Here is a 14,169-nt window from a genome sequence, read left to right on the forward strand (position 1 = left end):
TTGGTGCACTCTTCATAAGGATTGTACGCACAAAATCCATCGAGACAGGTTCAAATGCTGCTAATGGTCAAGAATTGTCTAGCTACGTTTTCATAACTCCATACGCATCAGATGTCAAATCAAATACACACACACACACACACACACACACACACACACACACACACACACACACACACATACATACATACATACATACATACATATGTACATACATCACGTTTCTTTAAAATGTGTATTTTCATGCTTTAGAAAAGTTCGAATCAATGCATTTCATTACTAAAATTTTCAACGAGAACCTACTAGAAGCATACATCTTATAAAAATACAGTACCCAATCTAACATACATATAGTACCCAATCTCACAAACATGCATACCCAATCTCACATAGATACAGTACTCAGTCTTACATAAACGCACTACCCATTTCAGTCAAAAAAAGACAAAAGTCACAATATGAATAAAACTGACAGTCACACGTTGTCCATTCTCTTATGTATACATGTTAATTCTTGTTATTATTACTAACTGAAAGCAATTGTGATCTCGGGAGTTGAATCTATACCAGTCTAATACTTACCATTGAATAGGATAAAGAGGTTCATTGATAAGGAAATTAATACAATTATTGCTTTAAATCTGTACCTATTTGATTTGACTATGATGAGTATTGAGTTATGAAAACGTAGCTAGACAGTTCTTGACCCGTTACGGTTTGTTGGAGGCAGTGATTGGAATGAACGTCCTTAGAATAATAATAATCATAAAACATCAAAAAGATCTGAAGAAGAAAGAAGAAAAAACAACACAGAAACAAAACCTTGTTCGTAATGTGTTAACATTAACACCAACTTGTTTTCTCCTTATTTAAAAATGTTTACAAACAATTCCAATAATATCACTGACTAAACAAAATGTTTGAACCTTCGTAAATACTGATGGAAACCGGAAATGGGATTTTTTTGTTAAAATAATAAAACAAAGCATGATAATTCAGATTTCTATGAGAACAGAATATATTTTGTTCTCATAAAGAAGATAAGACTAAATGCGCTGGATTCATTAAGCATTGGACTTAAAATTATTATTATTTTTTTAATTTTTACAAAAATGAATATTCGTAAAATATTTTTCGTATAACTTTAGGCATATTTTAAACAGCATTTTTGACCTCAATACCAACATTTATGCTATTTAAAGAAGATTAATTTAGCATGTTCTTATTCACTGACAGATGGCTAAAGTTGTTGCCTTAGCCCATCGAGTGCCCCGACGATTAAAGTTCTTGGGTTATATTTTAGAAAGCAATGACAGCTATATCGTAAAATTACATTATCCTCCATAATATTTCATGGTTCCTAATCGCTTGCATCAAATTAGGGCGCCAGACAGAAGGCCTCCATTTTGATTGAGTTTGGGTGTAAGTAATGTCTTTTTCCGGCACTTGACCTACACTGTTACGGATCACATGGCAAAGTGTCCTTTGAGCAATTTGTTCTTCATTTGAAACATTATTTGACAAATTAAATACCACACCTAGCATGGGTTTGGATCATAAATGTTTGTTAATGTGACATGTTTACAAAATATATTTGATTAATATGTTTGTTTGTTCACAACTAAAATTTTGCCGGAGGATAATTGATTCTTGCAAATTTCAAATAACTGATTGAAAGCGAGCGTCTCAAACGCGTTGGAACAAAAATGTATGTACTCGTAACAGAGATAAACGAGCTGATATTTTGACGGACAGACAGCAGCCACAGTAGTAGTATTAGTAGTAGTAGTAGTAATACTACTACTAATATTAATAATAATTCAAGGAATATAACTAGTAAATGATCATCAGTAGTAGTAGTATGAATTGTAGTAGTAGTAGTAGTACGAATAATAGTAGTAGTACGAATAGTATTAGTAGCACGAATAGTAGTAGTAGTAGGAATAGTAGTAGTAGTAGTAGTAGTAGTACGAATAGTAGTAGTAGTACAAATAGTAATAGCAGTACGAACAGTAGTAGTAGTAGGAATAGTATTTGTAGTACGAATAGTATTAGTAGTACAAATTGTAGTAGCAGTATGAATATTATTAGTAGGAATAGTAGTAGTAGCAGGAATAGCTGCATGAAACAGTAGTAGTAACATCAATAGCAGTATAGCTGCATCGGCAGCAGCAGCAGTAGAAGTAGTAGTAAATGTAATAGTAATAGAGTTGAATTTTTAATGGCAATAGAAGCAGAATGAGCGAAACTGGCATTACTATTAGCATTACATGTACCAGTAGTAGTGGTTGTGGTAGCACATGTAGTAGCAGCTATGGTAACAGACAGAAGCAGCAGTTGTAGTAGTAGCTACGAATTGCGGTATACAAAATGGAAGCGAAATGGTTTTCTTGAACAGACATCAATATGGTGATCGAATCAACTGTCTGAATTCTTATTTAAAGAATTAGAACTTGGTTAAATCTCACTAAATTGTGAAAATATTTGTATTACACAGCATTCTACGGCAATTAACGTATATATTGATGTGGCAGTGATCATGGAATACCGATGATATTGTACATCGTTTTTTCATATGATAGACTGCGTTACACAAAGAGAAATAAAACTTATCTATTGAAAAGAATTCGTGGTTCTTATAAGAAAGAGTCCACTATTTCTCCAGGGTCAAGTTCTCTGCAATTCGCATATATTCCCAAGGGTTGCATATGCAAGGTGACTGTTATAATAATGGTGATGCTGATATGGCGGCGGTCTACAGTTTCATACTTTGCATGAGTTAGATTTTTTAAATAAATAGAATGTCCCAGGTTTTACCTCGCTGCTTAACCTAGCTATTTGAAAAAGACCTTTTATATCAAAGGAATTGTTAAGAACTTTTAATACCATTTATTTTGGCGTATACTTGATGGGTGTGATTTGGATTATAGAGTACACAGCTTGGCCTCACTTCATATGTACACATTCTTGGTCATAGTCACTTCATGGACTTCCTTAATTGTACTTTCAGTGCATCGCCTACTATGGCATAATTCGTTTTCACTATTTAAATAACTGCTGAAGTTAGAGTATTTCGGAGTAGTTCAGGTTGATTTTTAATCCACATGAGAACAGCCATTGTGATAATATGTGTGCTTACCTGATGCACAACTATAACATGTAAAGAACCTTCAACCACAATACACGAAAGCAGCATAGAGGTATGTCAACAAACTCTCCACTGTGCATGTTACAAATGCATATATTTTCACCTTACCCCTGTCACTCTATCAGAAGCACGTTCTCCGTTCTCTCTGTGAATCGCCGTCTATAATTGTGATGTAGAGTGATGTTGGCTAGACCAGAATGTTGTTCATTTGGCAACCATAATTTGTGTGATATTAGCCGTGCCCGCATTTGCGACATATTAGGATAACAAACCTCAGATTGTAATATCGGTGCAGTATGTAGATCACAAATCCACGTCACCGGTAGAATCTACGAATTTGCGCCCGCACGAGGGGGAAAATCATGGTTTGGGCTACATTCGTTAAACTTAATAGCTGACCACTACGTGTTTGCCAAGTCACCACATATATTTGTGCAATCGCCCTTATTTAAAGTGAATTCCATACATTTATTTAACGTAATCTATAGTTACGTTGTACCTCCCATGACTAAATTAAGTTTAATGGTAACGTACTTCTTGAACTTGATGTTTTGCCGTTAATAAAGATGTGTATTAAGTACAGTTATCTGAAGCAGTCCTGCCAAAACTTTCTGGTCATAAATCCTGAGATTTTTATTTAATATCCCCTTTTCATCTCGAGTTTTAATTGGCCTGTTAAAAAAACTGTAACAAGTGAGTGTCGATAAATCATTCATAAATATGTGCTATTTTGACTTAGCAATCAGCAACAACAAAAATGACCAATTGAGTGTACATGAATCCAAACATCTATCTGTAGGTGTTGATTGGTTGATGATAATTCGTTAATTGAATCAAAATTTATTAGCATAAACCCAAATTATGCTTTGATCTAATGCTTTTGGCTAAGGGCTCACAAACTCGACAACCAACCAGTCTAACGTGTAATATACGCCCAAATAATTATTCACAATTATGCAGATCAGAAGATCCTGCGACGGAACTTAAAAGCGGAGATTGTGTAGGCCCGTTGAAGCAAATCTGACGCTCTTGTGCCGTATAGGGTTACAAATTGTACCCAAAAACATAAAAAAAAATTGCTGTTGTTTTTACATTCTAAATTAGGAAAGCTGCAGAAGATAAAATTTAACGATTATTCTGTCAAGCAAGGAATTGCAACTGCTATTTTATTTCTAGCATAATACAGTGATCGAAAATTTATTTAGACACCAATGAAGTACTCATCGGAGGAAAATGAAGGAGTTGGGGAAGAAATATTTTATAATAAGTCGTCCCCTTTAATAAGGTAAAGAAATTCGGACAGCTAACACATATATTTATGAAATATTGCTTTATATATAATGGATAAATAAGAATAACAATTTGTCCGTTTTAAAATAATATATACGGAGGTGACGGTAAGGAAATATTGCATAAAACAATTTATACTGTATTAAATCAACCCAAAATTAAAGATTTGTGTCTTCTTTCTCGCTAATATTTGATAAACGTTTGAAGGTCGGTACTATGATATGCATGCACCAAAATGAAATTCGTGGATTGCTGCTTCAGACCACTCGGACACTCGGGGCCCCCATTACACTGCTGTAATCGTTGAACAGTTATAAGCAGTTGTAGCATATTTACTTGAAAACAAAACTAACGTAAAGGTAACGTCTTAGATGTTTCTAGTTGTCATACCTAGATCACTGTTTTTTGCATCCTGAATTTACCCAAACTTATCCTTTAGAAAGTTTAGAGTGATGGCGCGAGGGGAGGGGGAATGGGAGGCGGTAATAGTTTACGCCCCACCACCTAGGCTCCAGTAGGAAGGGGCGATGACATTTCTTTTTGCAGCTGATATTTTCATAGTATTTCACCTTCACATAGAACCCTCACGCCAACACTGACTTTTCATTTATAAACATATTCCACTGTGTGCATATATCTTCGAGAAAAAGCGGAAATTCTTAATTCTGCAAGGAGATATAGAAAGTTTCAGACTGAAATCAAATAGTTAGCACGGTTTTCTATAGAAGGCAGTACTGATGAAAACTTGAGTAAAGAGCTTAAATGGATTTTTTTTTTTAAATCGTGGAATTAGATTTTACCTCTGTAGGATGATCTATAGTTGACAGTTGGCCCACCTTTATCCCTAAAACAATACAACTTTCGAGGTCAGAAAACGCACATGGATAAATTGGGGGGTTGGGGTTGGAGATGTTTATTATTTATATAATTTTTTTGCTATTTTGTTTTTGTTTTGGGAGGTTTGTCTTTTTATTTCTTGTTCTAATTTTACAGTGTTATGTATTATAACTCATTCAAATCAGCCCTGTGATTTGCTAAGTAAAAGCAAATGAAAGTTTGAACAGAATGGTTGTACAAGATAATAAGAAGAATTTGGCAGATACAAATGATTTTGACATTATAAATAATGAAATACATAAATTTGTTTTAAACTAATAAACATAAATTTATATCAGCAGCCAAAGTACACAACACTTAAAGACAGCATGTGCTGAAAACATTAATTTGAATCCGTTTCATAATTTTACAATTAGGCAGATGTATAATAAAATGGCTTGCTTTATTTCATTGCACGTGGTGCTTGCAGTGCTTTAAATAGGAAACTGGGGTCAGACCACAATAAAACGTTTCCGGCTGGGTATGGAGCCAAGTGGTACTATCTAAATTTAGGGGTGTTGTTTGTCTGTGTTTTGACTGAAATATTCATGACACTGACTGATTGTTACCATGGAATGATTGGGAAGGAGTTATTCTTTATTTCGAGATGCCTTTTATTGCGTTTGTGAAAGCTGTGTGTGTGTGTGTGCGTGCGTGCGTGCATGCGCGCGCGCGTGTGTGTGTGTTGGAAGCGCACAGGTAAAGTAAGAATGAAATATGGTCAAGAAATGTTATCGTTGACTCACAGATGGAATCATAACCCAAGTATGCTTTAATCCATTATGATTAAAAAAGAATGCACCTGACAAATTGTAATGTGTTAATGTACTACAATGGCACTCTCAACCGTAGGAAGCTTAGTGTCATTAGAATGTTGGTCTGAGTTCAGCTGGGAGAAATGCATGTACGTAATACTTAGTAAAATAGTTAGTGGTTTTGGTTTGACCCCAATTTCACGATACGAGCTCAGGATTACACAATAGGTCTTGTGAACTATCCTACATGTCGTACAGCGTGACTTATATGGGCAAATTGTCTTCAGTGGAATTGGTCCCGTTATCATGTTCCCCCCCCCCCCAAAAAAAAAAAAATATCCCACGCTTTTTTGAGGGGTACGTAAAATATAGACCAATGTTGACCGTTTATTACATGCCCATTTAATCTCACATGGCTGATTTGGCATTCGTTACAGATGGTCAATCAGTTATAATGGGTGAAAATGATGGCTTTTGTCGCTTGGGATAATGGGAGAGTGCAGTAATTAGTGACGAGCAATTTTTTGACATTTCACCGTATTATGGTGTCACCATGTTTATTTTTGACATGTCACTTCCCGACTACATCTACTATGATATCTACAAAAGAATTTAATTTAGAAACCAGAAGTAAGAAAAGGTATGGTGGTTCTTTCCAGACTGGCTGGATATGATATATGAATTTGTGTCATGGTGGTTCCTTCCAGACTGGCTGGATATGATATATTAATTTGGGTAATTGTGTTTCCTTCCAAACTGGTTGTATATGACATAATAATTTGTGGCATGGTATTTTCTTCCAAACTGGCTGGATATAACATATTAATTTGTGTCATGGTGTTTCCTTCCAGACTGGTTTGATTTTATATATTTAGCTGTGTTATGCTGTTTCCTTCCAGACTGGCTGGATATGACATATTAATTTGTGGCAAGGTGGTTCCTTCCAGACTGACTGGATATGACATATTAATTGTGTCATGGTGTTTCCTTCCAGACTGGCTGGATATGACATGTTAATTGTGACATTGTGTTTCCTTCCAGACTCGTTGGACATGACATATTAATTTGTGTCATGGTGTTTCCTTCAAGACTGGCTGGATATGATATATTAATCTGTGTCAATATACACGTTGAGAGGATCTCTGGGGATACATTGAAAAAATGTTTCGTTCTTTGAACGTATTCTAAAAACCAATAACGTTTTATGGACTTGAATAATTATGTAAATATGCTAATTGATTGCAAGCAGAGCGTGAAAGTGTTAATACTATTCAATTCGTTTCATAAATTCTTTATCAAAGGTTAGTTGTATAGATTATCGCGGTATAATAACAATTTCACAGTCAAAGGTACGCAACTCCAGTTTACTCCAAAACTAGTATAATTCTCATCTATTTCCCTTGAGTTTCTCTCGCTTTCTCATTTTCTTTTCACTGTAACTACTACTACTACTACTACTACGTAATTAATACTATTACTTTTACTACTACTAATACTACACTACTAATACTAATAAAAAATAATAATAACGCAAATTAATGTATATACACAAAAGTTGACTTGTCCTAAAATCGGTGAACATAACTTTGTTGATGCTGCAGTCTATCGAATGCTGAAAAAGTAGATTCATCCAAGGTGTCATCAACATAAATCTGCATACTAACGAAGTAATTACGGACAAAGGAAAGTTGGTGAGTGAGACGATATAACTCCATAACTCTGTTAGGAATTGATGTTGTGTGCTGGACATAAATAGAAGCAACACAATAAAATCAGCCTACACATACGCAAGCAACAATACAACCAAAATCTACCCAGGTTTCATTCATGTTATAGATACCTGATAAATATGTTTAAAATCCACTGAGTGTCATTCATATACAGAAAAGAAATTAAGTTGGTCTGATAATCAAGTGCCAAAAGACTGCTAAATGTTGTATAATACCGAGAATTTAACTCAGCCGATGCCTCATAAATAGTAAGCTGCCTACCAAATGTGGTCGAACGTATTTAAACTTATTTTAGTTTTTTGTGCACAATGAAAGTTAATTGGTCTGACAACCAGAAGCTATAACTCAGTGATGCCTTTGAACAAAAATAATCAAATTCGGACAAAAGCCATATCAAAATAAACGCTTATACCAAAAATGGCTAAAATAGAGTCATAAATAAAGAAGTTGTTGTGCAGAAATTTAAGTGGGTTGTCTGTCAATCATGGGCTGTAAATCCGATAAATGATGATGATGATGCAAAATGATGCCTCGTCAATATCAAGATACCTATACAATTTGGCTGAGATTAGATTGTAATTAAAAGATTTATTTTGCGGTAGTGAACGTGGGTGGGTCTTATAATCATGGGCTATAACTCTGCTAGAAGATCGGACACAGAACACTTAAAATATTATGAAGATCAAGCTGCACATTAAATATGGATGAAATTCTAAATAAATTTATGGAGTTGTTCTACGGAAATAAATGTGTTGCGTCTTGCAGTCATGGGCTATAACGCGTCTAAAAGATAATGTAGAACGCTGAAAATCAACCTCAGACATGGTCTCATTAATACTGTACCAAGCCTATGGTATGTGTTCTTTGTATTTACGTATATGTTTTGTTAGATTTTAGTGATTATTTGTTTGATTATGAGAAGTCGGTGCTGGGAACAGTGAAGGAAAAGAATGAAGAATATGCATATACTATACACACAGAGGAACTTATATCATTCATGGTGTGTGTGTGTGTGTGTGTGTGTGTGTGATTTGGATTTTTGTCGTAGCTTTAACAGTTTTTCAGTAATATCGCTACGATATCTGCAGCGTGATAGTTTATAGTGATGTTTAGCACTCGGCCGGGTTCGAACCCGCGACCACCGGCATCCGAGGCAAACATTCTAACCACTTAGGGCACCGCTACCGGTCCTTCACGGAGTGAAAGGAGAGAAAAGGTTAGAAGTGCCCACATATACACCAAGATACTAACACCGCTGAAAAGGGTAACAGTACTCACACATACACAGCTATATTAGCATACTATCACACACAAAACAGAATGATGCCGTGATTAAGTGTTAGTTCTCAAAGACATAAGAAACACACAAACACAATAAAAACCAAAGATTTATGGCAATGGATGGCAAGTGATTATGTCTATTATAGATCTAGGTGTTCCTGAAAAGGGTTATTGTGTGTTATCATTTATATTCCAGAAATCGATGACAACTGAATTTCAGGGCTTGCCTCGACAGGACGGGCACGTCTTGGCACGCGTGCTTCATCTGCCAACCGAGAAGTACTGTTTGAAATGCGGTTCATTACCCTCCAGCCCCCAGTATTGCACTTGGTGTCTGATGTCGCAGTTCATTTTCCGCACTTCTTCCTCATATTGCACCTGGCAGCTGAGTATTTATTTTACAAAAATGGTCTGATCTGCGGTAATATCCAAGTCTGGGTGGAATGAACATTATTTGGCGTTAGGAAACAGATCCATCGAACTGTCACTTGATGGTGTTAAATAAACCGGAATATTCATAGCTCGATGGGATTGATGTGAATGGTAAACTTGTGCCTGTCTTTGGCGTGCTACTGTTGTTACTACTGGCTATTATGTTTCAGTGACAGAGTGAAAGGACGACAAGTTTCCAATCGCAGCTCCAACGACACAATACACTATAAAGACCTGACAGAAAAAGGCTATTTGATCTTTAAGTTCACGTTCTACACACTACAGCTACTGTGGTTGTTCTTTTCGTAGTTCTTGAAGGGATGAACTCGGAGAATAGGATGCACAGTTTAATATGTTGGTAACGTTTACTTCCCTTTGTAATCAATAATTCGTGGATCTACAATACAAGAATCGAAACTGGAAGATATCTTAACCAAGGGACTTCGATTTCTTGGAAACAATATTTTCCCACTTTACGTGTTACTTCATCAATAATGCTTCGATATCGAATACACCATCATATTTCTTGATCATTCGTTCTAACTCGGGCAAGTGTAATGTTCCTTTTATTACTTCTCTGTTCTTATCGTCCAATTTATAAACGGGTGGATCGCATCGATTTACTTGTCTGATGACACCAAACAGTTATGTCATCCACTTCGATAAATAACCTTGGTGAAAAGTGCGTTTTGATTTTGTAATGCGAATCCAATCTCCCTTTTACAAACGAAATGGATTATTTCTGACTTACTTGTAGTAACATGTATAATTCGATTGTCGCTCTTTGTAACACCAAAAGATAAGTACTGGAGGTTGATTGAACAAAATATATTTGTGCTTGATCACAAATCTGACAAATTCAGTTTTGCATGAACTAATTGGTAAAGCAGTCAAATTTTTAAAGGGCTGAAGATGATACAGTGATGCCCAACTTAGACAATCTTGCATTTTGTCAATCACCTTGACAACGGAGGATTCAGCCATAACTCAAGAATAGCATGGATCATTCTGAGACTATTACCTAGAACACAAGATGTTTCATACGTTTTATATATTTAATTGTGCATGGTACAAGAAACATATCAACATTTTAAATAGTTGCGGTTTTGTTTCTTTCTTTTGGGGAATCAGTCATCGACCTCTTGTCTACAGATGTCGAATGCATGAGTTTTCAAATCAGGAACAAACTTCCAGCTGTGAATCTGCTGATGTATCCAACTAGCCACACACAGATCTTAGTAAGTTTGAAAAAGTACATAAAGTACGACGAATTTCTTCTTCAAAGAAGGAAAGAAAAGTCGTAATAATCACTAATTGCAGCATTGTCGACACAATGCTGTTTTCATACACATACAAAGCTTTGTCCATCATGTAGTTTCATGAACTGGCGATAAATTTGCTCAAGAGAATCTGTCGGTAACGAAATCCATGAAATTCAGTCTCTAACACATACAAGACACGTCGTCCCCAATTCAAAGAAATCGAATCGTCTCGTAGAATCAGTTGTTTTAAAAGCACAGTGTATTTGAAAAAGGATTGAATCGTGTCATTTCCCACTGGGTTCAGCGCATCACCAATAACACAAGTCATGTCAAGTGGAATCTGATAATGTGTTCAATGAGGAGTCTTATCACATATTGGCACAAAAACTCTTTCCGACTAAGCTACATCTGTTTTCAGTCAACTTTTGTTATATAGCATTCAGATTCCAATGGCTATTCATTTTATGCCGCTGAGGATACAATTGTTTTTTGCGTCTCAGATTAATTTCTACATTGGAGTAATACATTTGTTCTCTTAGCTCCTAAGGTGGCATTTGAATCATTTGATCTTCTGCAATGTCAATGGGAATTATATTGTGGACCGGCAAATATCTGAGATGTCCACCGTTTGCTGTATCTTTACACTCTCATTCATGGAGTTTCATTACACAATTGAGATAATGTACATTAATGTATCTCCTAACCAGTACACAAATCCTGCCCTCGCTAGATATATGGGAGTGGTTTTAGATGACTGTGGTGTCAAGAGTGATTCATGAGTACAGGCATGGCAGTAGTGAATGGGGGCGATAAAGCGTCAAGGGGAATTAGCATTAAAAAACACCCTGGGGGATATTGCGTCAATGGAAAATTTAACATTATGGAAACCCCTGGGGGGATATAGCGTCAAGGGAAATTAACATGGGAAAAAATTGTGGGCCTGTTGAGCCTCAAGGGAATTTAACATACGCAAAAAGAAAAGAAAAAAAATCTTGGGCCTGTTGAGCATCAAGAGGAAATGGAACAGGGTCGGGTCCCTATTTTAATACGGTCCCGACCTGATGGGTCTATGGAAATGGAACAGGCGAAAATTGAAACAGGGAGGGGTCTCTATTTTTTTTTAAAAAATAAAAATAAAAAAAGGGGTAGGCAATGGAGAGTCAAGATCTTTTCGAGACCTATGAGTGGCCCTGAAAAGGGCCTTTGGGTTTCTTCTTCTTCTAATTTCTTCTATTTCTCCACCAGCTTCTTATTTTCTGTCCTACACTTTTTCTATTCTTTTCTTTCTTTTCTTCCTCCTTTTTCTTCTTTTTCTCTTCTTTCTGCTTCTCCTCCTCTTCTTTCTTCCTCTTCTCATTTTCTTGTTCTTTTTCAATTTTTTCGTTCCATGCTCTCATCCTTATCATTTCCTCTTCATCCTCCTTCTCCTCCTTTATTTCTTTCAACAGATCACTGATGATTTCCTTTAGTTTTCGTAAGTTGTTAATCTCCATCTTCACTCGATGTGGACTATAAGAATAGTGATCCTCTTTTAGCCTAACTAACATTTGCTCCATCATGCCCAAATTGTCCAGGACGTCTTGCAATTTTTTCATTTTATTAAGGTGGTTCGAAGCCATCTTCTTTTTTATTCTTTGCAGAATGGTGTGAATGACGAACTTTGTGGGTTCTTATAGTTAAAGCGCGGACGTGAAGGAAAACATCCCCTACTTTTCTCATTTCATATTATCTACTATCCACATACGTGAAGCAGCAATAAACAAACCCAAGTTTACTAACCACAGGAACCAACTTAAGCTCTTACAAAACCCAATTATCTACTATCCACACGAACTTACGATAGCGCTTATAAACACAAGCACATACACTCACACTAGGAAAAAAGAGTTAGTGTTTATATTCACACTACTCTACATTCACACAATGGCAAATGGATTACTATTTCTTTTCTAAAGGTTTGGGTAGCCCTGAAAAGGGCTGTTTGTTCTGAACTCCAGGGCATCTGGTTAATGATGGCACCTTCCAGGTCTGGCACCACAAACACATCTTCTACTCCAGTCTCCTTTTACTTTTTTTGTTGGGAGCGCAGAGGCGGAATGAGTGGCTTCAGAATCCCAATCTTCTGTCTCTGGGATTCTGAAATTTCCTTCTTGTGTCTGTGGTGCAGCCATTCTTCTCTCCTTTTCCTCCTCTTCTTTCTTTCTTCTCTCCTCCTCTTTCATCCTTCCCTCTTCGACGATGGCCTCCGCGGTCAGTTCATTTAGTATGAGCCTGGCATATTCCAGGTGCACATGAAGTTCCAACAGTTTCGCTAGCCTTCTGCTCATTCTCTAGTGTTGATCAATCAACAAGGGTAGCTAGACTGCCGAGCGATTTTTAATTTATACAAAAAGCGCGGACGTGAAGGAAAACATCCCCCTAAAACAAAATTTATATTACCTAGGTCATAACCAAACAACGCGCGGACCTAAAAGAAACACTCACTGACTTTTTTATACTGCCTATAACTATTCTAAAAAAATTTCATTAAACAAATAATATACTATCCACATACGCAAAGCAGTCAAATCAAACCCAAAATCTACTATCCACGCACGTCAAACAGCAAAAAACATTATCATAATCTACTATCCACACAAACGTACTTGAGCGCTTACAATCACCCACACATATAAACACATACAATCACACCAGAAAAGAGTGAGTGTTTATATTCACACTACTCTACATACATACATTGGCAAATCGATTGTTATTTCTTTTCTAGAGTATTGGGCAGCCCTGAAAAGGGCTGTTTTTTTGTGTGCGAAGTTGAAGCTAGGGCGATCTTTTATATTCTAAGAATGCGACGTCCTCTGACGATAGACTTTCTGACGATAGGTCTGCTTCTTCGGAAAGAGAAGAAGAACTCTTTTGTGTCGATACGACAATCGACAAAGCCTCTGTCAGGTTCAGGTTGCTGCTGCTGCTGTTGTTGTTGCTGTTGCTGCTCTCTCTGCTGTTTCTGAAGTCTGTACTTCTCTGTCCATTCTTCTTTCTCCCTGTTCATTTCTTCTCTGAAGAGCTCTTCTATCAGGTCTTCAGTGACTTTTAACATTCTCACATTCTCTATCTCTTCAGGCTTCGTTATCAGACTGTGTCTGACCCTATGCAAATTCACGTAGGCTGCGTTTAGCTTAGCTAGTCTGGAGCACATCTTCGTAGGAGGATGAGTCGACAATGGATGGTTAGACTGGAGGCTACCCCGGCTTTAAAGTCAAAGCGCGGACGTGAAGGAAAACATCCCTCCACGGTTTTCGAGCAGGAACGTTCAATGAGTGTCATGAGAGGGATAGTAAGAAGTCAAAGAGCATGAATCAAGATTCCTATAGCCAAACAAACCACAAAGGCCTTTT

At 36.6% G+C, this 14,169-nt stretch overlaps 1 long non-coding RNA gene across 1 annotated transcript; it reads left to right on the top strand.

Moving 5' to 3' along the window:
- Nucleotides 1-2,999: 2,999 nt before the first annotated feature.
- On the top strand, nucleotides 3,000-10,042 carry LOC149771328 (uncharacterized). The gene is made up of 2 exons (XR_016418343.1): nucleotides 3,000-3,200; nucleotides 9,277-10,042. It is a non-coding gene; the product is annotated as an uncharacterized LOC149771328 (long non-coding RNA).
- The last annotated feature ends 4,127 nt before the right edge of the window (nucleotides 10,043-14,169 follow it).

Source organism: Sinohyriopsis cumingii, unplaced genomic scaffold (genome assembly GCF_028554795.1).
Source record: "Sinohyriopsis cumingii isolate HCF-2022 unplaced genomic scaffold, ASM2855479v2 utg001953l, whole genome shotgun sequence".
NCBI classification, from domain to species: Eukaryota; Metazoa; Mollusca; class Bivalvia; order Unionida; family Unionidae; genus Sinohyriopsis; species Sinohyriopsis cumingii.